The following is a 24,289-nucleotide window of genomic DNA, read 5'->3' on the forward strand; positions in this document are numbered from 1 at the left end:
TATGCCATCTGCAACGAGTCCGCTATTACAGCCACTGCTTATCATGCACGCATACCTCCCAACTGTCCTGATTTTCGCAGGACAGTCCCGTTTTTTGGGGGACTGTCCCACTCGCGGGCAGCAGTGTCCCGCAGTGGAGTGGGGGGGGGGGGGGGTGCAGTTGGGAGGCATACCCCCTCAATGATGAAAACAGGAGGTGTGGCAGGCAGTCTCGGCATTGCCGCAAAGCCGCTCCCCGTTTCACAAGGCCACGCCTCCCATTCGGGCTTGCGTATAAAGGTCCCTCTTTCCGTTTAATAAATGTTGGGAGGTAAGTGCGCGTGTTCTTACATTACACGCAATATTATCTGATGCATAGTTGTGGACTTGCTGGCTGCCCAAACTGGGAAGGGGCAGCCAGGTAGGGACATCAGTGGGCGTGCCTAGGCATAGGGGGTGGGTATGGGCCGTGATGGGACGCAAGAGGCTTTGTGGGTGGGGGCGTGTTTGTGTGATCGCGTCAGTGTAGCCCCCCTACTATACAATGACTACCAGCACTATACAGCGGAGAGCTACAATGATGCAATTCAGCGCAAATCGCGTTATCAACCACCAGGTCCGCATACTGTAATCAGCAAGTGGGCGGCTGGTCAAGTGGAGAGATGTAAAGCCCCAACCAATCAGCATGACAGTTAGGATCTGATTGGCTGATACTTTAGCACCCTCCAATCTTTGATAAATCTCCCCCTCAGTCACTCTACCCCCATCTCCCCTGCCGCTTCTCGCTGGATTGGAGCTGAAAACTGAGGGCAGGGCTAATATTCAGTGTAAAGCCGCCACTTGGTAAAAAGCAAAAATCTCATTAGTGTATATCAAAATCCGTACATACTGGAACAGGACCCGGCGCAGTATTATATGGCAGTATAACATGGAACGCTACTCCCAGGCGGTATTCAGCAGCATGCAATGAACTGACGGGAGGACAGTACCGATGTGTCCTCATACATTATGGCTTCAGACGCGCCAAACAGCCCCTCTCAGCGCGCCAGTTCCCAGGCGCCTCTGCCGTGACCAATGTCTTTCTTGCACAAACTTGCATCTTATTTGAATAACTAAAACAACGGAGAGCGACAGCAATACTTACTACACTGCTACACTGCACCGATCAGTGAGATGTGCGGCATTTGTACATCTGCGTGTGAAGTGCTACAACACCGCGGCTATTTCTCACTCCATGTTCTCTTGTGCTTCATCTGCGACTTGGATCTACAGTATGTTATACTTGTCTATCCCCCTGGGAACGGCCGGGAGGCTCTCGAAAATCAGAAGGCGCTCCCGTCCCCCGGAAAGGTGGGAAAGTATCCCGCTTTCCCTGCCAGCCCCCGCAGCTCTCCGCACCCTTCCTTGGTCGCCCCACGACAGAGTACAAGTGGGCGGTCTGAGGGGGACTTGATGAATCGCGTCATCGTAGCGCCAGGTCCCCTATGTACCTACCATGCTGTCCCTTCAGGAGGATGGGACAGGAAAGTAGGTAAGTAACTTGTGATCTATGGTGGTCATTCCGAGTTGATCGCTAGCTGCATTCGTTCACTGCGCAGTGATGAGGCAAAAAACGGCAGTTCTGCGCATGCATATGCAGCGCAATGCGCACGCACGACGTACTATTACAACGAACTATGTAGTTTCACACAGGGTCTAGCGAAGCTTTTCAGTCGCACTGCTGGCCGCAGAGTGATTGACATGAAGTGGGCGTTTCTGGGTGTCAACTGACCGTTTTCAGGGAGTGTTCGAAAAAACGCAGGCGTGCCAGGAAAAATGCAGGCGTGGCTGGCCGAACGCAGGGCGGGTTTGTGACGTCAAAACAGAAACTGAACAGTCTGAAGTCATCGCAAGCGCTGAGCAGGTTTTGAGCTACTCTAAAACTGTACAAAAAAACTTTGCCGCCGCTCTGCGATCCTTTCGTTCGCACTTCTGCTAAGCTAAAATACACTCCCCGTGGGAGGCGGCATAGCGTTTGCACGGCTGCTAAAAACTGCTAGCGAGCGATCAACTCGGAATGACCTCCTATGTTCGTAACATTTCTTGAATATTTAAAATGAACGTTGGGGTGCGTGCGGACTGGGAATGAAAACCTCTGACCTAGAGGCGGTCGTTTCTCTCCTTGGCAAAATAATGTTGCACTTCAAACAGGTTTACAGTTGGCAGAGGGAGCTGCCCACTATCTGTGCTACATGCCTTGGCAGGCTGTAAAGTAAATTGCCCCTCATAATGGTTTATACAGGTGTAAATGTCCATCCTTACAGTATATTACATAGCCATTGCTCGGAGCTCGTAAATAAAGGCCAACCTCTGTACAGGCTTTCAAACAATTTGCCTGTTTTATGAATTAAATGATTATCTCCAGAGTCTGTACAGCGGCAGTACATACAGTGCACCCGGAAAGTATTCATAGCGCTTCACTTTTTCCACATTTTGTTATGTTACACCCTTATTCCAAAATGGAATAAATTCATTTTTCCCCTCAAAATTCTACACACAATGGGGGTCATTCCGAGTTGATCGGACGTAGCAACTTTTTGCGATCAACTAGACGCCGCCTATGGGGGAGCGTATTTCTGCGTAGCAGGGCTGCGATCGCTTGTGCAGCCCTGCTATGCTAAAAAAGTTTCCTGTAAAAGAAGACCAGGTAAGCGTTACTTACCCTGTGCGATCGATCCAGCGATGCAGGTCCCGGAATTTACGTCAGACATCCGCCCTCCAAACGCCTGGACACGCCTGCGTTGGACTCCCCACTCCCCGAAAACGGTGAGTTGCCGCCCGTTTCTGCCTTCATCCTGTCAATCTTCTTGCGGTCGCCTCTGCGACCGCTTTCCTTGCTAGCGGTGTCGCTGCCCGGCGACGGCTTGCGCAATGCGGCCGCCGAGCATGTGCAGTTCCAACCCGATCGCACGGCTGTGAGGGAGCGCACTGTGCGATCGGGTCGGAATGACCCCCAATATCCCATAATGACAACGTGAAAAAAGTTGTTGTTTTTTTAGATTTTTGCAAATTTATTAAAAATAAAAAACTAAGGAATCACATGTACATAAGTATTCACAGCCTTTGCCATGAAGCTCAAAATTGAGCTCAGGTGCATCCTGTTTCCACTGATCATCATTGAGATGTTCCTACCGCTTAATTGGAGTCCACCTGTGGTAAATTCAGTTGATTGGACATGATTTGGAAAGGCACGCACCTGTCTATATAAGGTCCCACACTTGACAGTGCATGCCTGAGCACAAACCATGCGTGAAGTCAAAGGAATTGTCTGTAGACCTCCGAGACAGGATTGTCTCGAGGCACAAATCTGGGGAAGGGTACAGAAAAATATCTGCTGCTTTGAAGGTCCCAATGAGCACGGGGAGGGTTTTCACTCTATGGGTGGCGGCTATCTGATCGCAGACCGCTGCAAAAACGCAGAGGAGCGGTCAGGTCTGAATCAAGCCCTTAGGCGGTAAGTCTTGGGGCAGCAGTAACATGAAGGGAATTAAATTTAAAATAGGATTTTTGTTCTGCAAAAGTTTCTATAACTCTGTGAAATGCTGATGGTCATTTGTGTACGGGATACGTAGGGCCTGGCAGCTGAATGACTACGTGTAACCTTGTTGGAGATATGATACCTCTTGGCAGTGCCGTAACTAGGCATTTTAGCGCTGTGTGCAAGAAACAGCATTGGCGCCTCGCCCATGCAAGATAGGGGCAGTGTGCGCCATAGGCGGGTGAAAAATATATAGGGGTGTGGCTTCATGGAGAAGGGGCGTGGCCACAAAATAATACCAATTCATAAAACGGTGCACAGTAGTCTCCATTATTCAAATTACGCTGCACGGTAGCGCCACTACACCAGGTAGAGCCCCTTTTACACCTTACGGCAGACAGTCCCCCTTTTTACACATTACGGCAGACATCGACCCCTTTTTACACATTACGGCAGACAGCGTCCCCCTTTTTACACATTACGGCAGACAGCGTCCCCTTTTTACACAATACGGCAGACAGCGTGCCCTTTTTGCACATTACGGCAGACAACGTCCCCTTTTTACACATTACGGCAGACAGCGTCCCCTTTTTACACATTACGGCAGACAGCGTCCCCTTTTTACACATTATGGCAGACAGCGTCCCCTTTTTACACATTACGGCAGACAGCGTCCCCTTTTTACACATTACGGCAGACAGCATCCCCTTTTTACACATTACGGCAGACAGCGTCCCCCTTTTACACAATACGGCAGACAGCGTCCCCTTTTCACACATTACAGCAGACAGCGTCCCCTTTTTACACATTATGGCAGATATCGTCCCCAATTTTACACATTACGGCAAACAGAGTCCCCCTTTTTTTACACATTACGGCAAACCCCCCCACAGTAAATCCTGCGTTTGCCCCTGCATTTACTAACCAGACAGACAGGTCAGACAGCAGCACAGGCTCTTCCAAGTTCCAAATTGCACGGGAGGGGGGGGGGGGGGCGCCGGGCTGCCGCTGGGCCAAAGAGAGCAGCATCCCTGTCACACAGACGCCGCTCAGCCGCAGCAGCAGCAGTGGGTGCAGCTGGACACAGGTGGGCGGGCGGCGGCAGCTTCAGAGGAAGTTGCGTGGGCGGGCGGCCGGCCGGTGGCGGCTTCAGAGGAAGTTGCGTGGGCGGGCGGGCGGCGGCTTCAGCGACAGTGGGACACGGTTGTGTCTAGGCAGGCGGGCGGCCGGTGGCGGCAGCAGCTTCAGAGGGACACAGGGGCGGGCGGCGGTGACTTCAGCAGGCGCCGCCGCCGTCAGCGGGACACAGGCGGCGCCGCCGTCAGCGGGACACAGGCGGCGCCACCTTCAGCTGTCTGGGCTCGGAGCTAGCGGGTGTGATGCGCGATGGTGAGCCCTTAGTGCATTTGCGCTGTGGGCAAGGCACCATCGGCGCACACCTAGTTATGGCTCTGCCTCTTGGTACCCGAATACTTTCATCTGCAGAGACTGAGTGAATGTATTAATAATACTGTATGTTTTTGAATAAACGGAGTAGACGTAGCCTTCCTGTCCCCAGACGTTCCCTCTGTCTTTGTGTGACTTAATGATAGAAACTCTGCAACAAACAGAGAGAAGGAAATGAGGCCTCGTGGCAGAAGGTTTTAACTAAAGTTAATTTATGACGCTGAAAGGACAAATGGTGTCAATATGTGTAATATATATGTGATTTCTGGTTACATAATGTTATCCTTTAGAGCTTCAGGATAATCTCAGCGTTTGTAGTAATCAGAACACGGGGCCGTTCTCTGCATCTCACCCTATAAATATAATGGCGTCTGCCTTAGTTTATAGGATCCACATGTGCTTCTCTCAGGGCTATGATTTACTGTGGGAAGAGTCGCTGGGCTGTCCGCAACGTCTTATATCATATCTGCCATATTACAGCCATATGTCCTGCGGCCTGAACACATTCTACTGACTGCACTGCTCAACACAAGAACATGTTCTATAATATACCTGTATATAATAACTCTCCTGTATATAATAATATATAGTTATTGTTGGAAATAATGAATGGACAGTGCATACATTGTGTACCAATTGCAGATACACCGTCCGTGTACACCATGTACCCATTGCAGATACACCACTGCTCTAAGGGGGCCATGGCTGTAACTAGGGGCGTGAGAGCGGTGCGGCAGGGCCCTGGGGATGGCGCTGTTGCTGCCCCACAGCAACCTGTAGGGTGTCTAGAATGGTACCCTGCAGCCAGTAGCGCTACAGCAGAGCAGGCGCCCAACAGCCTGTGGAGCTTGGGGAAGATCTCTTTCTTCCTAGAGCCAGCGGCCCCGCCAACATGGCGCGACATTACAACTCGGGTTTAGGGGGTACTGTTGCACGGTTACGGTGCAGAAGGAGAGCGGTGGCCTTAGTAAGTTTTAACAAGCATTTTCCCCCACTAGCCAACGCCATCTCGGGATGGCGCCCGCTGTACCAGACAGCCACGACCAGCGAATCAGTAGAGCCACACCCAGCGATGTCTGACAGTGTTTAGGGGTGGCAGTTGATGTGGCTCCACTATTGAATAATGGGCTGCTCTGCAACTGCCACTGGCAAGGAAGTCCAAGAACAGAGCATTCTGTCCTCCCCCCTCCACGACTTGGTATCACCGACACCATGCATTCTTTATAGCCCCGGCTGGGTGGGCTGTCTTAACTCTCCTTTGTGAGGGGGGAATTCCCAATAATCATCTAACCCCTTTGTGGGTGGAATTTTAAAAAATCCCTTCTTAGCGGGTGCCTACGTCACAAAAGCAATCTACTGCCCAAATGTCAAGTTCCTAGTCCTTATGTTTCAGAAGATTTTATGATGAGTCAGTGGTATTTGCCTTTTACATATATAGATTTTAACCGTAAGTGGAAATCAAATGAATGGACAGAGAATCCAGTCAATTTTGAATATGAAAGGTCATTAACCACTTAACTGACGATTTTTCCCCCAAAAAACCGCTCCAAAATTGTCGTGTGTTTTTTTATGAGTGAATTAGGTGAAGAACATTAATTTAACCCTATCCAAAATGATTTTAGTTAAAAAAAGAAAAAAAAAATATATATATTTTTCAAAACATAGAAACATTGATCGGGAACATCGCGACCATCGGAACATTGGTAACATCGCGACTTTAGTTTAAGATCCTGGACCGTTGCCGGATACACAGAGGGGGTCTGGGGGGAGGGGGGGATGGGTTGTTTAACACTTACCAGCGGCTGCTATTGTCTGCAGCTGCTGCAGTGGGGGATCCTGCCATGCTGACCAATCAGCAATGATCGGCAGCACGGCAGACACAGGGGGAGGGTGCGGCGACCCTCTGACAGCAGCAGCGGAGGGAAGTTTCCCCTCCCTGCCGCTGCTAACAAAGTTTATCTGACTGGTCGCATTCTGTGCTCCCAGTTCAGATAAAGCACTTGCAGGCATGGTCGCATCTGATGCTACCATGCCAGGCAAGTGGTTAAATTGCGAATGCCACACCAAAAACCTACCCCTACCCTGACTCTCTCCAGCAAGTGTAACACAGTCAGATCAATATCTCTAATTAATTAGCAGCAGGCTGTAACATCTCCCTGCATGATCCCTTTCACTTTCATTTGGGCCATGTGGCGGCCTCTAGTGGCCGCCAGCGCACATAACAGAGGTGAGGAGCTTACTAGCCTTTGACTATATAGAGTATTTCCATATTGATAGAAGTAGAAAAGGGTTTTTTTAATGAGGAAAATAGATGTTTGTTTTTAATTTCACTTTATTTAATGCTATTTGTGTTTGTGTTTAATTATATTGTACACGGTAAATAGACTTTCACTTTTATTGTATATGAGACTTCATTGCCTTATTATATGCTGTAGAAACATGGTGATCCTGCCAGCAATGTCATGCCACGTCTCTGTGCGACACGTATTGCGCCTTTCCCTGCGAAGGTCTGGGCTGCCCCCGCGTGCTACCAACCCTTACGCTCCATGGTACGAGAGTCGTCACTATGTAATTTATATATGTTAGGGTTAGTCTTGTACCGTATGCAGTACCTAATGTAACAGGTAAAAGGTTAACACTGAGAATGGTCCTGTACCTTCTGGGCCTAATTCAGATCTGATCGCTCGCTAGCTATTTTTTGCAGCGCTGCAAACAGGTAGTCGCCGCCTATAGGGGAGTGTATTTTAGCTTTGCAAGTGTGCGAACGCGTGTGCATCCAAACAGTTTGTGCAGTTTCTGAGTAGCTCTGGATTTACTCAGCCGCTGCGATCACTTCAGCCTATTCGAGCCCGGAATTGACGTCAGACACCCGCCCAGCAAACACCTCGACACGCCTGCATTTTTCCAAACACTCCCAGAAAACGGTCAGTTGCCACCCACAAACGCCCTCTTCCTGTCAATCACCTTGCGTTCGGCTGTGCGAATGGGTTCTTTGCTAGAACCAGTGCACAGCAACGATCCGCTTTGTAGAAGTACGACGCACCTGCGCATTGCGGTACATACGCATGCGCAGTAGTTACCTGATTGCTGCGCTGCGAAAAACGCTAGCGAGTGAACTGATCTGAATTAGGCCCTAGGATATGGAAAAAAATCTATTAGTGACATATTTATATTCAAACTCATAGAATAAAAGCAAAGCTTCACATTTATATTATTGATATTATCTGATTAACATTTGTGTTACAGATAATTGTGGTGCAGCATATTTCTATTTGTCACCTGAAGGTATAAGGCAGGGCTGCATACAGAGCCGGCCTTAGGCATAGGCAAACTAGGCAAATGCCTAGGGCACTTGGTATGCTTAGGGGCACCAGCAGCTTCTGCTGATTAAAATGATATGCGGCATGCCTATATTCTGTGTGTGACTGCGGCTGTATCTGCATATGAAATGCTACGTTGCAGTGTATTCCTGGAAATCACTGTAATGTAGCATTTCATATGCAGATACAGCCGCAGTCGCACACAGTATATAGGCATGCTGCATATCATTTTTATCACCAGAAGCTGCTTGTGCGTCCTAGCCACATAGTAATGCAAATAAGATGCATTTTCATAAACAAAAGGTGCCCGAAGTTAGTAGAGCTGCCAGCTGACTTATGCCAGGCATCTCCTGCAGAACTAGCGGTGGTGCTAGGGGGCACCATCCAAAATCTTGCCTAGGGCATCATATTGGTTAAGGCCGGCTCTGGCTGCATACTTTGTCCCGGACTGATAGGTACAGTTAATAATGTAATAATATGTGTGTGCTCTGTATATAAATATATATAATGCCTACATGACCCACCAGAGGACAGATCTTACATTTATGTTGTTTAGGTACCAAGAAGGAAATAATTGTGCTAATGGGAATCACTTGTGCAAGACTATTATTTCCAAATGGATTTTGACCACAGTGTTGGGATTGCTACATTCAGGTGGTCTCACCCTCCGGTGGAAGCCTGTAAAGGCCCATATAGATGTAAGGGCTACACACGAATCGATCAGGCTTATATTCTAAGCAATCTAGTCAGATTGCTTAGAATATCGCTCCGTGAGTACCCCCCTTAAGGGGCAATAAAACGACTGATACACTGAGGACTGGGAGTGAACTGTCTGAGGTGGGTATAGGACAATGTTTGCTGTCTATGAGTAGCGCACAGATTTTTGAATGAACTACAGAGTTCTTGGCCTTTTGAGTATTCGGAGGAAGTGGCTTTTGGGCCCTGAGCAGGAGACGGTGCGAGAATAATGGGTCCAAGGCTGAAATGCTCACAAGTCCCTTTTGGTTTTTACTTTTTAGCCATTATCTCAGTGCACATGTTCTGGAGCCGAGTTTACACAAGTACGAGCAATTCGTACCTAATGCAGTGCAATGATGGTGGTGAAAGACACATAAGTACGGGAGAGTCGTACCCAACGCAGTGCACTGATGGTGGTGAAAGATACATATGTACGGGAGAGTCATACCCAACGCAGTGCACTGATGGTGGTGAAAGATACATAAGTACGGGAGAGTCATACCCAATGCAGTGCACTGATGGTGGTGAAAGACACATAAGTACGGGAGAGTCATACCCAATGCAGTGCACTGATGGTGGTAAAAGACTCACAAGTACGGGAGAGTCGTACCCAACTTGGGGTCATTCCGAGTTGATCGCTAGCTGCTGTTGTTCGCAGCACAGCGATCAGGCTAAAAATCGGCATTTCTGCACATGTGCACGGGCTGCAGTGCACACGCGCGACGTACTTTCACACAAAACTATGCAGTTTCACACAAGGTCGCTCTGCTGATCGGTGAGTGATTGACAGGAAGTGGGTGTTTCTGGGAGGTAACTAAGCGTTTCCCGGGTGTGTGCAAAAAAAACGCAGGGGTGTCAGGTTAGAACGCAGGCGTGCTTGAGGAAACGGGGGAGTGGCTGGCCGAACGCAGGGCGTGTTTGTGACGTCAAAGCAGGAACTAAACTGACTGAAGTGATCGCAGTCTAGGAGTAGGTCTGCAGCTACTCAGAAACTGCTTGAAAAAATGTCAGCACTATTCTGCTAACCTTTCGTTCGCACTTCTGCTAAGCTAAGATACACTCCCAGAGGGTGGCGGCCTAGCGTTTGCACTGCTGCTAAAAGCAGCTAGCGAGCAATCAACTCGGAATGAGGGCCTCAGTGCACTGATGGTGGTGAAAGACTCACAAGTACGGGAGAGTCGTACCCAACGCAGTGCACTGATGGTGGTGAAAGATACACAAGTATGGGAGATTCGTATTCAATGCAGTGCACTGATGGTGGTGAAAGACACACAAGTACGGGAGATTCGTACCCAACGCAAATCACTAATGGTGGTGAAAGATACACATGTACGGGAGATTCGTACCCAACGCAATGTACTGATGGTGGTGAAAGACGCACAAGTACGGGAGAGTCGTACCCAATGCAGTGCACTGATGGTGGTGAAAGACTCACAAGTACGGGAGATTCGTACCTAATGTAGTGCACTGATGGTGGTGAAAGACTCACAAGTACGGGAGAGTCGCACCCAACGCAGTGCACTGATGGTGGTGAAAGACACATAAGTACGGGAGAGTCATACCCAAAGCAGTGCACTGGTGGTGGTGAAAGACTCACAAGTACGGGAGAGTCGTACCCAACGCAGTGCACTGATGGTGGTAAAAGACTCACAAGTATGGGAGAGTCATACCCAAAGCAGTGCACTGATGGTGGTAAAAGACAAACAAGTACGGGAGAGTCGTACCCAATGCAGTGCACTGATGGTGGTGAAAGCCGCACAAGTACGTGAGATTCGTACCCAATGCAGTGCACTGATGGTGGTGAAAGACTCACAAGTACGGGAGAGTCGTACCCAACGCAGTGCACTGATGGTGGTGAAAGACTCACAAGTACAGGAGATTCGTACCCAACGCAGTGCACTAATGGTGGTGAAAGACTCACAAGTACGTGAGATTCGTACCCAACGCAGTGCACTGGGGGTGGTGAAAGACGCACAAGTACGGGAGTTTCGTACCCAAAGCAGTGCACTGATGGTGGTGAAAGACACACATGTATGGGAGATATGTACCCATTGTAGTGCACTGATGGTGGTGAAAGACTCACAAGTATGGGAGATTCGTACCCAACGCAGTGCACTGATGGTGGTGAAAGACTCACAAGTACAGGAGATTCGTACCCAACACAGTGCACTAATGGTGGTGAAAGACTCACAAGTACGTGAGATTCGTACCCAACGCAAATCACTAATGGTGGTGAAAGATACACAAGTATGGGAGATTCGTACCCAACGCAGTGCACTGATGGTGGTGAAAGACACACAAGTACGGGAGATTCGTACCCAACGCAAATCACTAATGGTGGTGAAAGATACACATGTACGGGAGATTCGTACCCAACGCAATGTACTGATGGTGGTGAAAGACGCACAAGTACGGGAGAGTCGTACCCAATGCAGTGCACTGATGGTGGTGAAAGACTCACAAGTACGGGAGATTCGTACCTAATGTAGTGCACTGATGGTGGTGAAAGACTCACAAGTACGGGAGAGTCGCACCCAACGCAGTGCACTGATGGTAGAGAAAGACACATAAGTACGGGAGAGTCATACCCAAAGCAGTGCACTGGTGGTGGTGAAAGACTCACAAGTACGGGAGAGTCGTACCCAACGCAGTGCACTGATGGTGGTAAAAGACTCACAAGTATGGGAGAGTCATACCCAAAGCAGTGCACTGCTGGTGGTAAAAGACTCACAAGTACGGGAGAGTCGTACCCAACGCAGTGCACTGATGGTGGTGAAAGCCGCACAAGTACGTGAGATTCGTACCCAATGCAGTGCACTGATGGTGGTGAAAGACTCACAAGTACGGGAGAGTCGTACCCAACGCAGTGCACTGATGGTGGTGAAAGACTCACAAGTACAGGAGATTCGTACCCAACGCAGTGCACTAATGGTGGTGAAAGACTCACAAGTACGTGAGATTCGTACCCAACGCAGTGCACTGGGGGTGGTGAAAGACGCACAAGTACGGGAGTTTCGTACCCAAAGCAGTGCACTGATGGTGGTGAAAGACACACATGTATGGGAGATATGTACCCATCGTAGTGCACTGATGGTGGTGAAAGACTCACAAGTATGGGAGATTCGTACCCAACGCAGTGCACTGATGGTGGTGAAAGACTCACAAGTACAGGAGATTCGTACCCAACGCAGTGCACTAATGGTGGTGAAAGACTCACAAGTACGTGAGTTTCGTACACAACGCAGTGCACTGGGGGTGGTGAAAGTCGCACAAGTACGGGAGTTTCGTACCCAAAGCAGTGCACTGATGGTGGTGAAAGACACACATGTATGGGAGATATGTACCCATCGTAGTGCACTGATGGTGGTGAAAGACTCACAAGCATGGGAGATTCGTACCCAAAGCAGTGCACTGATGGTAGTGAAAGACACACATGTATGGGAGATTCGCACCCCCCAGATGTGGTGAAAGACACATAAGTACGGGAGATTCGCACCTAATGTAGTGCACTGATGATGGTGAAAGACACAAGTACGGGCGATGTATACCCAGCATAGTGACTGGTGGTGATGGAAAAACACACAATAAAAAAAATAGAGTAAAAGTACCATAGCAATAAAATCTGTGTAATTTCAGCCGCCAGTAAGGATGTAACCTTGTATCTCAGTAGCAGTAAATTCAATCAAGAGTAAATACATAATTCCAGGAGAAATGCAGGAAGATACGGAGCTGATACTTTCACCTGCTCTATGGTCTGAGCCCAGGACACCCAGAACAACGACATAACGAGGCAAGAGGGGTGTGTTCAGCAATAATAGGCCACAGCAGTTTATCAAACAATTGGAATATATATTGTTACACTATAAATAAATGACAATGGTATTATAACTAAAAAGTCCATATACGGTACATTGGGGGTCATTCCGAGTTCGCTCGCAAGCTGATTTTTGCAGATTTGCTCACGCTAAGCCGCCGCCTACTGGGAGTGAATCTTAGCTTCCTAAAATTGTGAACGATGTATTCGCAATATTGCGATTACACACCTCGTAGCAGTTTCTGAGTAGCTCCAGACTTACTCGGCATCTGCGATCAGTTCAGTGCTTGTCGTTCCTGGTTTGACGTCACAAACACACCCAGCGTTCGCCCAGACACTCCCCCGTTTCTCCAGCCACTCCTGCGTTTTTTCCGGAAACGGTAGCGTTTTTTCCCACACGCCCATAAAATGCCCAGTTTCCGCCCAGAAACACCCACTTCCTGTCAATCACATTACGATCGCCAGAACGATGAAAAAGCCGTGAGTAAAATTCCTAACTGCATAGCAAATTTACTTGGCGCAGTCGCAGTGCGAACATTGCGCATGCGCACTAAGCGGAAAATCGCTGCGATGCGAAGATTTTTACCGAGCGAACAACTCGGAATGACCACCATTAAGTAATAGGTGCAGGAATCAAATCCAGCTGTAGGCTTCCTAATACAACCGAGCTCTGTTTTAGTGCCACCGCCTGAGTATTCTTGCTGACACTGCATCCTTAAGGCCACAAGCCATACATCTTCTAATGTCTGCTACCAGCACGTCGCACCCTACCAGGTGGCACGGACCCCATGGAGAGCGCACACTCTTCTGACAGCAGTTTATCTCTTTATATAATAAATTCAGTCTATGTATCACAGGTGCTCTCTGGAATAGAAGGAATTACATGCTCATTCCATACTGTCACTTGGTCTCTGGCTTGGAGAAAAGAAGGACCCATTTGGGCTTGATCCTTTTCCCCAGATGAGGGAGATTCTAATTTACTGGATGAACGGGATTTATCACATCATAGGACCCTTGCTTGTGAATAACAATTTGTCCCCTGATTTAAATGACCAGGCCACTGCTGTCCCATTATAATTTTGCAACTGCTTCCCTTGGACTTGTACAAGGTCCCTGCAAACATCCTCAAAAGGGACCTGCACATTACAAGGTAGCCCAGAAAGTCAGTCCAGGGCACATTTTCCTACCGACCGGATGAGACCTTCAACACAGTATCTCCTGGCTGCCACATGGACTCCAGGCTAGACATTACACTCATGTGTTTTGTCCTCAAGATTTCTAGTACACATGGACCATGAATCAGTGGAATCACTGGCTGGTGTAGCCTCTCTGTATGAACCGTACATGGTACAATAAGCCATCTATAAAGTATACTGCACCCTTAGCAGGCTGGAAAGGTTTCTCTATCCCATTCATTGTCACAGCACGAAAAGTCCTTACTGAACAATGTTGAGCTGGTCCTGAGCAAAATCCTGTAGGGGTAATTGTTCTGGTATCAGGTTATGGTCCACAGTGTACCATCCATGGTTTCTCCCAAGCAAGACAGTGCTACGCCTCTCTCTGATAACTTCTCATGACACCATCCTTGAAGGCCGTTCTTCTTCACAGTAGCCTCATCCTTCCTCACCAGCTCAGAGAGGGAAGACTCATCCCAAAATAAAAGAATAGAGCAGCCTTGACACTAGGATGACTGCTGCCTTCACGGTTTTATTTGTAAAAAGGGTCTGTCCTAACCGCAGTGGTTCTGTACAAACATCAAACCCGAACCTTAGAAAAATGGACCTGCACCAAGTCAGGCAGCAGCGGACTGGAGACCAGCGTATATAAGCTCTGTAGTGGCACAGCCTCGGGCAGGAATGGTCGGGGCTTAGACATCTCAGAGGGGTCTATTTACTAAGACTTGGATGGAGATAAAAGTGGACGGAGAATAAAGTACCAGCCAACCAGCTCCTGTCATGTCACAGGCTGGGTTTGAAAAATGACATTAGCTGATTGGCTGGTATTTTTTCTCCGTCCATTTTATCTCCATACAAGGCTACGTAAATAGTCCCCATAGTCTCAAATCTTTTCGACAGTAATGGCGAGAACCTCAAAAGTTTGTGGATCTCTCCGCAGGACCCGCCTCGGCACACCTCAGCCCAGACTAACACGGGTAAATGATCTGCCGCTACCAAATCTGATTCCTGTTGCATAATTAGATCTGTAGAAAAAAAATCAGAAACTTGTGACCTAACCGGTCAGCTTTCCTTTCACTGTGATTTGCGGAGAAGTGTGCTCCCCTCCCACTTCTAAAAGTGTCACGCATTTTTATAGTTACCCCCTCTGGCTTGGAGCATGGCTTTATCCAAATTGGACTCTGTAGCTGTCATTACTCCTAAAACCTAAGTCACTTTATGTATCCTATTGATATTTATAGTGTTTTATATTTGATAACTTGTAGATTTTTGTATTATAACTAAATCTGCCTTCCTACTGCCTTGTCTCCTAATGCCCAGTTTTGTTCTACCACTGTGTTTATGTTAATAAAACAAATATAATTATGCAAAGTATTGTTACGTAACAATTAAAATTGTGTCATGTCCAGGCCAAACATTCAGCCGTGTCCCGGAGGTTCTGGGAGAGTAGTATAGTCTATCAGTGACTGGTTTTATACCTGTACTAAGGTATGCATAGAAACTAGTAAGACCTGTGCCATGCACCAGGGCCTACAACTGTCTTGGCAGCCTGCGGTGGTGAGTAAGGAGAGGGCAGATGGTCTTGGCTCCCAGACTATGAGGCGCTATAGGCAGGAGAAAGTGAATGCCTGAACCAATAGCTTCTTATTAATCCGCATATTCCCAGGCTGCGCACATAGCATTGTCTTCCTGTGAAGCTGCATACATAGCCTGGGGGTAGATGTCCAGTGATGCGTGTGTGTGGGGGGAGGGCGACGGGGGAGGGGTGTTACTAATTACCTGGGCCCAGGCTTCTTGGAGGGGTCAGACGAGGAACCGGGTCCGTGTGCCCCCTCCTTACATGCCAGTCAGCAGTCGCAGCCTCTTTCTTCAGCCCAGCACACGTTGCACTGATCGAACCCCTTCCCTGGATATAACACTGGCTGAGGGGCACTCTGTGCCCCCCAATGCACATCTGCGCAGCTTTGCAGCACATACAAAGTATTTATTTTTTATTATTATTTATTACCAGTTATTTATATAGCGCACACATATACCGCAGCGCTTTACAGAGAGTATTTGACCATTGACATCAGTCCCTGCTCCTAGTGGAGCTTACACTCTATGGTGGTCATTCCGAGTTGATCGCTAGCTGCATTCGTTCGCTGTGCAGCGATGAGGCTAAAAAATGGCAGTTCTGCGCATGCGTATGCGGCGCAATGCGCACGCGTGACGTACGGGCACAACGAACGATGCAGTTTCACACAGGGTCTAGCGATGCATTTCAGTCGCACTGGTGGGCGCAGAGTGATTGACAGGAAGAGGGCGTTTCTGGGTGGCAACTGACCGTTTTCAGGGAGTGTTCAGAAAAACGCAGGCGTGCCAGGAAAAACGCAGGCGTGGCTGGGCGAACGCTGGGCGTGTTTGTGACGTCAAATCCAGAACTGAATAGTCTGAAGTGATCGCACGCGCTGAGTAGGTCTGGAGCTACTCTGAAACGACACAAATTTTTTTTGTAGCCGCTCTGCGATAAAAACGTTCGCACTTCTGCTAAGCTAAAATACACTCCCAGTGGGCGGCGGCATAGCGTTTGCGCGGCTGCTAAAAACTGCTAGCGAGCGATCAACTCGGAATGACCCCCTATAGTCACTATCTCATATACACACACACACACATTTACACTAGGGTTAATTTTGTTGGGATCCAATTAACCTACCATTATATTTTTGGATCGTGGGAGGAAACCGGAGTACCCGGAGGAAACCCACGCAAGTACGGGGAGAATATACAAACTCCACACAGTTAGGGCCATGGTGGGAATGGAACCCACGAACTCAGTGCTGTGAGGCAGTAATGCTAACCATTACACCATCCGTATTTCCTTCATTTATTTTTTGGACCACACCCCAATTAGGCCACATCCCTTTCATTACTGGGGCCTGGGAATCCTTTCTACGGCCCCATAGATGTCCCCCACCTTAAGGTGCACCAATACACAGCCACACCATGTCTCGTCACGTCTCCCCCTCACATCAGAGGAAGCCTCCTTGTGTCCGCACACTGGATAGGCCGCATTGTAATGAATATTGATGCAGCTTTGTGTATGGGACAGATATATATCGTAAAAGAAATGGCCGGTTAATGAAGTGGCTTCTGTGCAGCGGCTGGCAGGAAGAGGTTGCAATTTGCATGAAGCGCAACACAATACATATTTTCGGGTATGCCTCAGTTGTCCGGCCGCACCACATCCTCCTTCCCACAGGCCGTCAATGACTCCCAAATACAGCGACTGTCGATAAATCCGGAGCACAGTCTATAAAAGCCAATGTTCCCACACACCATAACAGGGGAAATTGTATTTCTCTTTAATGTACCTTAGAAGAGTCCTACCTGCTAAACCATTACATCAAATTGTCCTTCGCCATTTGGATCCGTAGTCCTTTGCTATTACAGCTCCGCTGCAGCCGCCGCGCTCTCCGTTATTGACTTATTATTTATAAAGAGGTTTAAGGTTTTTTTTTTTTAGATTTAGAATTGAACAAATAAAAGGACAAACTTGGGAAGAGAAGAAAAGTTTTGAGGTTACGAGCCTGCTGGTTGCCAAGGGCGCATCTTCATAACGTCAGATTTCTCCGCGGATCTGAAGGTGGCCGACATAAGCGACGGTCATTTGGCTAATTATTATTTTTTTACTAATTATTATCAGGCTTAGGTGGTCATTCCGAGTTGATCGCTAGCTGCATTCGTTCGCTGTGCGGCGATGAGGCAAAAAAAGGCACTTCTGCGCATGCGGCGCAATGCGCACGCGCCACGTACTATTACAACGAACGATGTAGTTTCACACAAGGTCTAGCAAAGCTTTTCAGTCGCACTGCTGGCCGCAGAGTGATTGACATGAAGTGGGCGTTTCTGGGTGTCAACTGACCGTTTTCAGGGAGTGTTCGAAAAAACGCAGGCGTGCCAGGAAAAACGCAGGCGTGGCTGGGCGAACGCAGGGCGTGTTTGTGACGTCAAAACAGGAACTGAACAGTCTGAAGTCATCACAAGCGCTGAGTAGGTTTTGAGCTACTCTAAAACTGCACAAAAAAACTTTGTAGCCGCTCTGCGATCCTTTCGTTCGCACTTCTGCTAAGCTAAAATACACTCCCAGTGGGAGGCGGCATAGCGTTTACACGGCTGCTAAGAACTGCTAGCGAGCGAACAACTCAGAATGACCACCTATAAGCCTGCATCTTAAGTTGTTCCGATCTAGGTGGTGGCACCGCGGCCGCCCCAGTCCTCTGCGAGTGCGGTTACGCCTGCCCCAGATGCTTATGCGTGCATTGCGGACTGCGAGCGTAATTTATTGTATTGAAATTGAAAAAATCTAAATCATTCTGCAGTTATTCTTTGATAGAATGTTTTATTTAATGAAATAAAGATTTTCTTTATGCTGCCAATCCCAGGCTACTGCAATACTGAGAGCCTTATGTTGGTATTGAGTTGGATATGAACTGTCGACAGTTATTCTGTTTGCAGCCAGGATGTCGACAGTGTAATATTGACTGCAAAATGCTGACACAGTAGCAGTGTGATTTCATTCACATTAACCGTGTTGGGGTATGGGACTCAGGGTCGACAGTTGGTGGAGCAACACTATAAATAGGTCGACGCAGTCTTTAGGTCGACGCGAACAAGGGCGCCATGAAAAAAAGGTCAACATGAGGTTTTTTAAGGTTTTTTGGTGTCGTTTTCTCCGTCACATGACCGGGAACCCCAATTAGTGTATCGCGTCCCCTTGCATGGCTCGCTTCACTCGGTTACTGTTCCCAATCGTAGTCCACGTGGATCGTAAAGTATGAAAAAGTCCCTCCCCCCAAATTTAAAAAAAAACTCATGTTGACCTTTCTTCACGTCGACCTTGTTCGTGTCGACCTAATGGCCATGTCGACCTATTTCTAGTGTCTACCTATCCACTGTTGATCTAATGGGTGTCGACCTAATTGGCGTCGACACGTCATATTTAAAGTTTTAATGATGATACTGTTAACAAGCTTTAAATGACATTGCTACTGCGTCAGCATTTTGCAGTCGACATAACGTTGTTGACATTCTAGCTGCTGACACTATTTAGCTACTTCCCTATCAAGCTTTCTTAAATAGGATTCTCCACGCTAGCGCCGGAGGTAGCAACCTGGAAAAAATTATCGCCGCTGGGGGAAGGGGAGAGTGGTCTTATAAAGGGCCTTTCTCTATATAATAAACAGCCCCCTAATCACAGGAGCCTGTCTGAAGTGCTTCAAGTGCTCTATAAAACACAGTAGTGCCAAACAAGTCACCGGCTGAACGTTTTACAACCTGATTGCTTTGTACAGGTGAAGTGCAATTGTTACAGCCGAGTAATAACACATCTATCTGCCTTGTGTCAGTATCATAAGGAATATACTGTAAATATGCTGCGTAGCTACAGGAAAGGGAGCAAGACAGCTTCATGCAATAGAATGTATTACCTTAATATCATCACACTAATGAGCTCTTGTCTCTAGACGGGGCAGGGAACAGTCTTTATATGAAATAATGTATTGGCAGGGACTGACGTCGTTTTGGGGGGGTCATTCCGAGTTGATCGCACGCTGCAACTTTTTGCAGCCCGTGCGATCAACTAGATGCCGCCTATGGAAGGAGTGTATTTTTGCATAGCAGGGCTGCGATCGCTTGTGCAGCCCTGCTTTGCAAAAAAAGTTTTGTGTAGAACAAGACCAGGGTAAGAGTTACTTACCCTGTGAGATCGATCCAGCGATGCAGGTCCCGGAATTGACGTCAGACATTCGCCCTCCAAACGCCTGGACACGCCTGCGTTCGCCGCACCACTCCCAGAAAACGGTCAGTTGACACCCACAAACGCCCTCTTCCTGTCAATCTCCTTGCGATCGGCTGTGCAAATGGATTCTTCGTTACATCCATCGCCCAGCAACGATCTACTTTGTAGCTGTACGACGCGCCTGCGCATTGTGGTGCATATGCATGCGCAGTAGTAACCTGTTCGCTGCGCCGCGAAAAACGGCAGCGAGCGATCAACTCGGAATTACCCCCTGGGTGACGGAAACAACAATTAAAGCTTCAAACTGTTTTTTAATTTTTATTTTTAAAACCATTTTTTTTGCTTTTTAAGTTTTTAAGTTGTATGGAAGGTTTTGCAGAATTGTGCAGGCCATGCTTTATTGCATTAGTAAAAGGAGGTCAGGCCTTACCGTATATTCACTGTGGGTGGCCAACATGTATTGAATATGTTAGTTATCCAAACTACCCCTCTCTGCGTGTTAAGCATCCTTTATTTATTTATAGATGGGGTTGAGGCACAGGAGCGTAACCTCTCCCCCAGCGCCACAGCTAGACCTATGGGGTCCTACAGCAATATTTTTATTTTCACTCATCCCGAAATATTGTGCATTTAATTAGTGATGAGCGGGTTCGGTTCCTCGGAATCCGAACCCCCCGAACTTCACCCATTTTACACGGGTCCGAGGCATACTCGGATTCTCCCGTATTGCTCGGTTAACCCGAGCGCGCCCGAACGTCATCATCCCGCTGTCGGATTCTCACGAGATTCGGATTCTATATAAGGAGCCGCGCGTTGCCGCCATTTTTCACTCGTGCATTGGAAATGATAGTGAGAGGACGTGGCTGGCGTCCTCTCACTTTGTTTCAGGGGGATGCATATCTTTATTCTGGGGACCAGCAGTATTATATAGGAGGAGTACAGTGCAGAGTTTTGCTGACCAGTGACCACCAGTATTATACGTTCTCTGCCTGAAAAACGCTCCATATCTGTGCTCAGTGTGCTGCATATATCTGTGCTCACACTGCTTTATTATGGGGACTGGGGGACCACCAGTATATTATATAGGAGGAGTACAGTGCAGAGTTTTGCTGACCAGTGACCACCAGTGTTATACGTTCTCTGCCTGAAAAACGCTCCATATCTGTCCTCAGTGTGCTGCATATATCTGTGCTCACACTGCTTTATTGTGGGGACTGGGGACCACCAGTATTATATAGGAGGAGTACAGTGCAGAGTTTTGCTGACCAGTGACCAGTGACCACCAGTATTATACATTCTCTGCCTGAAAAACGCTCCATATCTGTGCTGCTTTGTAGTATATAGTAGGAGTACAGTGCATAATTTTGCTGACCACCAGTATATAATATATAGGAGTACGGTACAGAAGGCCACTGCTCTACCTACCTCTGTGTCGTCAAGTATACTATCCATGCATACCTGTGGTGCATTTCAGTTTTGCACAGTTTGCTGACCACCAGTATATAATATATAGCAGTACGGTACAGTAGGCCACTGCTCTACCTACCTCTGTGTCGTCAAGTATACTATCCATCCATACCTGTGGTGCATTTCAATTTTGCACAGTTTGCTGACCACCAGTATATAATATATAGCAGTACGGTACAGTAGGCCACTGCTCTACCTACCTCTGTGTCGTCAAGTATACTATCCATCCATACCTGTGGTGCATTTCAGTTTTGCACAGTTTGCTGACCACCAGTATATAATATATAGCAGTACGGTACAGTAGGCCACTGCTCTACCTACCTCTGTGTCGTCAAGTATACTATCCATCCATACCTGTGGTGCATTTCAGTTGTGCGCAGTATATATAGTAGTAGGCCATTGCTATTGATACTGGCATATAATTCCACACATTAAAAAATGGAGAACAAAAATGTGGAGGGTAAAATAGGGAAAGATCAAGATCCACTTCCACCTCGTGCTGAAGCTGCTGCCACTAGTCATGGCCGAGACGATGAAATGCCATCAACGTCGACTGCCAAGGCCGATGCCCAATGTCATAGTAGAGAGCATGTAAAATCCAAAACACAAAAGTTCAGTAAAATGACCCAAAAATCAAAATTAAAAGCGTCTGAGGAGAAGCGTAAACTTGCCAATATGCCATTTACGACACGGAGTGGCAAGGAACGGCTGAGGGCCTGGCCTATGTTCATGGCTAGTGGTTCAGCTTCACATGAGGATGGAAGCACTCATCCTCTTGCTAGAAAAATGAAAAGACTTAAGCTGGCAAAAGCACAGCAAAGAACTGTGCGTTCTTCTAAATCACAAATCCCCAAGGAGAGTCCAATTGTGTCGGCTGCGATGCCTGACCTTCCCAACACTGGACGGGAAAAGGTGGTCGCCTTCCACCATTTGCACGCCCCCTGCAAGTCCTGGAAGGAGCACCCGCAGTCCAGTTCCTGATAGTCAAATTGAAGATGTCAGTGTTGAAGTACACCAGGATGAGGATATGGGTGTTGCTGGTGCTGAGGAGGAAATTGACAAGGAGGATTCTGATGGTGAGGTGGTTTGTTTAAGTCAGGCACCCGGGGAGACACCTGTTGTCCGTGGGAGGAATATGGCCATTGACATGCCTGGTCAAATTACAAAAAAAAAATCAGCTCTTCGGTGTGGAATTATTTTAATACAAATGCGGACAACAGGTGTCAAGCCGTGTGTTGCCTTTGTCAAGCTGTAATAAGTAGGGGTAAGGACGTTAACCACCTCGGAACATCCTCCCTTATACGTCACCTGCAGCGCATTCATCATAAGTCAGTGACAAGTTCAAAAACTTTGGATGACAGCGGAAGCAGTCCACTGACCACTAAATCCCTTCCTCTTGTAACCAAGCTCCTGCAAACCACACTACCAACTCCCTCAGTGTCAATTTCCACCTTACACAGGAAAGCCAATAGTCCTGCAGGCCATGTCACTGGCAAGTCTGACAAGTCCTCTCCTGCCTGGGATTCCTCCGATGCATCCTTGAGTGTAACGCCTACTGCTGCTGGCGCTGCTGTTGTTGCTGCTGGGAGTCGATCATCATCCCAGAGGGGAAGTCGGAAGACCACTTATACTACTTCCAGTAAGCAATTGACTGTCCAACAGTCCTTTGCGAGGAAGATGAAATATCACAGCAGTCATCCTGCTGCAATGCGGATAACTCAGGCCTTGGCAGCCTGGGCGGTGAGAAACGTGTTTCCGTTATCCACCGTTAATTCACAGGCAACTACAGACTTGATTGAGGTACTGTGTCCCCGGTACCAAATACCATCTAGGTTCCATTTCTCTAGCAGGCGATACCGAAAATGTACACAGACCTCAGAAAAAGAGTCACCAGTGTCCTAAAAAATGCAGTTGTACCCAATGTCCACTTAACCACGGACATGTGGACAAGTGGAGCAGGGCAGAATCAGGACTATATGACTGTGACAGCCCACTGGGTAGATGTATTGCCTCCCGCAGCAAGAACAGCAGCGGCGGCACCAGTAGCAGCATCTCGCAAACGCCAACTCGTTCCTAGGCAGGCTACGCTTTGTATCACCGCTTTCCATAAGAGGCACACAGCTGACAACCTCTTACGGAAACTGAGGAACATCATCGCAGAATGGCTTACCCCAAATGGACTCTCCTGGGGATTTGTGACATCGGACAACGCCAGCAATATTGTGCGTGCATTACATCTGGGCAAATTCCAGCACGTCCCATGTTTTGCACATACATTGAATTTGGTGGTGCAGAATTATTTAAAAAATGACAGGGGCGTGCAAGAGATGCTGTCGGTGGCCCGAAGAATTGCGGGCCACTTTCGGCATTCAGCCACCGCATGCCAAAGACTGGAGCACCAGCAAACACTCCTGAACCTGCCCTGCCATCATCTGAAGCAAGAGGTGGTAACGAGGTGGAATTCAACCCTCTACCTGTATATGCGTCAGAGGATGGAGGAGCAGCAAAAGGCCATTCAAGCCTATACATCTGCCTACGATATAGGCAAAGGAGGGGGAATGCACCTGACTCAAGCGCAGTGGATAATGATTTCAACGTTGTGCAAGGTTCTGCAACCCTTTGAACTTGCCACACGTGAAGTCAGTTCAGACACTGCCAGCCTGAGTCAGGTCATTCCCCTCATCAGGCTTTTGCAGAAGAAGCTGGAGACATTGAAGGAGGAGCTAAAACAGAGCGATTCCGCTAGGCATGTGGGACTTGTGGATGGAGCCCTTAATTCGCTTAACCAGGATTCACGGGTGGTCAATCTGTTGAAATCAGAGCACTACATTTTGGCCACCGTGCTCGATCTAGATTTAAAACCTACGTTGTATCTCTCTTTCCGGCAGACACAAGTCTGCAGAGGTTCAAAGACCTGCTGGTGAGAAAATTGTCAAGTCAAGCGGAACGTGACCCGTCAACAGCTCCTCCTTCACATTCTCCCGCAACTGGGGGTGCGAGGAAAAGGCTAAGAATTCCGAGCCCACCCGCTGGCGGTGATGCAGGGCAGTCTGG

At 48.1% G+C, this 24,289-nt stretch overlaps 1 protein-coding gene across 1 annotated transcript in view; it reads left to right on the forward strand.

Moving 5' to 3' along the window:
- The window catches only part of HSD17B2 (hydroxysteroid 17-beta dehydrogenase 2), a 129,542-nt gene that overhangs the window by 18,073 nt on the left and 87,180 nt on the right, over positions 1 to 24,289 (forward strand). The window lies entirely within an intron of this gene.

Source organism: Pseudophryne corroboree, chromosome 11, assembly GCF_028390025.1.
Source record: "Pseudophryne corroboree isolate aPseCor3 chromosome 11, aPseCor3.hap2, whole genome shotgun sequence".
Taxonomy (NCBI): domain Eukaryota; kingdom Metazoa; phylum Chordata; class Amphibia; order Anura; family Myobatrachidae; genus Pseudophryne; species Pseudophryne corroboree.